Source organism: Myodes glareolus, chromosome 17 (assembly GCF_982192425.1).
Source record: "Myodes glareolus chromosome 17, mMyoGla1.1, whole genome shotgun sequence".
NCBI lineage: Eukaryota > Metazoa > Chordata > Mammalia > Rodentia > Cricetidae > Myodes > Myodes glareolus.
The window spans coordinates 26,266,185-26,269,402 of NC_142042.1; the positions used below are offsets into that span (position 1 = coordinate 26,266,185).

Here is a 3,218-nt window from a genome sequence, read left to right on the forward strand (position 1 = left end):
TCCAATTTTTCTATATTGACTGCATTTTTTTAGATTTTCCGTACTGTTCTTTTTCTAGATGTTTGAGGTGAGTGTTCAGATCATTTGTTTTGATTGATATTTATACCGATCTATGAGACTATGAATATTTCTTTGAAAACTGATATATACCCAGAGATTTGTGTGTGTGTTTTTTCATTATTATTTTTAACAAGCATACAATTTTGAGTTTTCTGTTTTCAATAATACCTTTTTATTTGTTTTGAAAAAAAATGAAACTTTGCCTTTCATTAGTGCCCTCTCTCCAGTATGCCCCTACTGACTTAAACAGTTAGTGGTTTTAGAAAGGTAAATTCAGACACAAATGTCCATGGTTGTTTTCACAGGCTCGTGTGTGTGTGTGTGTGTGTGTGTGTGTGTGTGTGTGTGTGTGACGATAAGTGCTAGTAAGAAAAATCAGAAAATGGGTGGATAGAACTCCTTCTCCTTAATAACATTATTTCCAAGTTCACTTGTTGGCACTTTTTTCATACTTAGATGCTCTGCTTCCTTAGTAGATCCAGATATGGAGACCTTTGGTTTGCTCTGTATCTTGATAGAGCCAAACGACCATAGGCCAGCCTGAACTGCAGCGCAGTGTAGTATATGACAAATGAATTTGCACCGCCATATAGTGTTGTGCTGAGGTGAGAAAGAAAGGATGTTGCTTTCAGGAGGAGACTGGGGAAAGTTTTCCTCACCTCCTGCCTGACTAATCAATCTTTCTTCTGTTTTGGTATTCTTGCAGCAATGCACGTTAATTTGCTGTGTTTATGGGGGGCTTTCAGCAGCTCCTTCATGAGCTGTTGCAAGCAGCTTCTCCCAACTTCAACACTGACTGGAAGCACACATACTAAAACAAATCTCGCCCGCTCCAAACTTCAGCCTAAAATCCAAACCTCAGCGGGCCTGTCATCTTCTCGCTACGGGGCCCACGGAGTAAAACACATTGGCCTGAGCTCTGTGTTTCTGAACCTCCTTCAGCCTTTTCATCTCCGTTTAATTGGGGCCTCATATCAGAGCAGCGGTTGAAATGTGATTACACCTCAAGCTTGCTGGGGAATTCAGGAGCTTGCCAGGAATGAAGAAACTTAACAACATTGTAGAGAAACAAAAACCAATGCAGTCGGGCCAGCACTGGGCAACATAGATCAATGAGAGTGCCAGAATAAGGGCCCACGTCAGAGCTATCAGCTGAGGGGAGCGAGAACCCCCGTGGCGTGAGAAGACACCACAGCCCAGGGCCCGCGGCCAACCTGGAGCTGCACAAGAGTGGAGAGGGAACAGCCTCGCTTTCCCAGCTGACCAAGTGGGATCAGATCAAAGAGCCCGGTGGGATCATTTCATCTGGCACACAACGCCCTTCAGAACCAGAGCCAGGGCTGCCACAGCTGGTGCCAAGGGCCCACTAAAAAGGCCTCCCATGGGCGATCCGCAGGCAATCCATCCTCAGGGCTGAATAAAGAGGCGGTTTTAGAGACAGCTCTGCTACACGGCGTTGAAATCACCACAGCTAACCACAGTAAAGTGTCAAGGCGGCTGCACAGCTCGCAGATACCCATCACCAAAACCAGACCACGGAGCAGGATCTCAGCCCGTTCACAGAACAGCGGCAGATAAAGAAGAAAGAAGAGTGGCATGCGCATGTGTGATTTCTTTCTTATTAGATGAGAAACGGCCCCAGCTTAAGGCCAATCAAAGGGGTTTTCTTTTTAAAGTGAACGCCATTCGGAAAGATGCTTGTATTAAACCCCATCGCTTTTTGTTTTTTGTTTTGCTTATCTGAGGAAACAGAAGATAAAATGCCACAATGTAACAACATAATCCCTGCGCTTGGAGCTCAGGGAAAATCAAGGAAGAGAAGATGGAAAGATTATAGGCGGCAGAGGACCAGGATACCTCTTGTAGGACCGTGTCTTCTAGATATGACAGGGAAGTTGCAATCATGAAATCGCAGCATCAGAATTGTCCAAGCAAGACTTACAGTATGCCGACAACCCCAGTCAGCATACCGATGCGAAGGAGGAAAATTTCAAAAGGCACAGCCCTAAATAAAGAGCTACAGAAAATCAATGACAGCTGAGAAAGGGAGAATCGGGTTATTTTTCCAGAGATGAAACCCCTGATGAATTATCCAGTCCCTAGTATTCAGCCCTAAGCACATGTCCGTAAGAGCAACATTAAATGAACTCAGAGTTTATTTTTTTCTTTTTTATTGAAAATATATTTTTCAATATATCACGATTATACTTTCCCCTCCCTCTCTTCCTCCCCGTTCCTCCTCACCTCCTCTCTTCTCCAGGTCTACTCCCTTTCTGCCTGCTATCTATGAGATAGAAACCAAACATAGCAAAATAAATAGAATAATATGAAACAAAAACTGTGATACTGAAGTTGGACATGGAAGTCCAGCAGGAGGAAAACAGTCTCAAGAGTCAGCACAAGATCCAGACACCCACTTGTTCTCACAGTCAGGAGTCCCATAAAAACACTAAGCTGATAGCTATAATAAGTATGCTGACCCATATAGACCCTGTACTTGCTGTTTTAATCTCTGTGAGCCCACATGTGCCTTGCTTAGTTGATTTAAAAACAAATTGGCATCGCTTCACAAATTTGTGTGACATCCTTGTGCAATGGCCATGCTAATTCTTTCTCCACCAATCCAATTTTAGTTTATTGTGCCAAAAAAGCTCAATCCTTTTCATTTTAATTAATCAATTTTTAATTTTTTTACTTGAGTATTATACATTCACCATTTTCTCCCTCTCTCGCCCCCTCCAGCTTCTCCCAAGCCTTTTACTCCCTCTCAAATTTATGATTGGTGAACCCATTTCGGTAGCGAAGTTCCACCACAAGTTCGCAGTGTGGATTCTGTTAGCTGCCTCACCAAATTGTCTTTCTTGATTAAGTAAAAGTATCTTAGAGTGATTATGCTTTCTTTCATTGCCTAGCATGTAAACATGACACTGACTCGGAACTGCAGAATTACACATGATTACATCACCACATCAATGTGTCATCGCGTTCCCTTGATGTTTGTTTCGTTACCCATGTGTCAGAAAACAAATTCCCCATGACTGGAAATGCCTGTCTTGTTGTTAACACTTGCTTTAACCCTTCCTCCTGGGTTCAGATTCCTTTCTGAAAATTACGAATGATATAAATTCATTCAATAAGAGTCTGAGAATAATACAGTC

The 3,218-nt window shown here is 42.7% G+C and overlaps 1 non-coding gene across 1 annotated transcript; it reads right to left on the reverse strand.

The window, feature by feature from the left end:
* Positions 1 to 2,610: 2,610 nt before the first annotated feature.
* On the reverse strand, positions 2,611 to 2,715 carry LOC125414868 (U6 spliceosomal RNA). The gene has a single exon (XR_007236426.3). It is a non-coding gene; the product is annotated as a U6 spliceosomal RNA (small nuclear RNA).
* Positions 2,716 to 3,218: the final 503 nt, after the last annotated feature.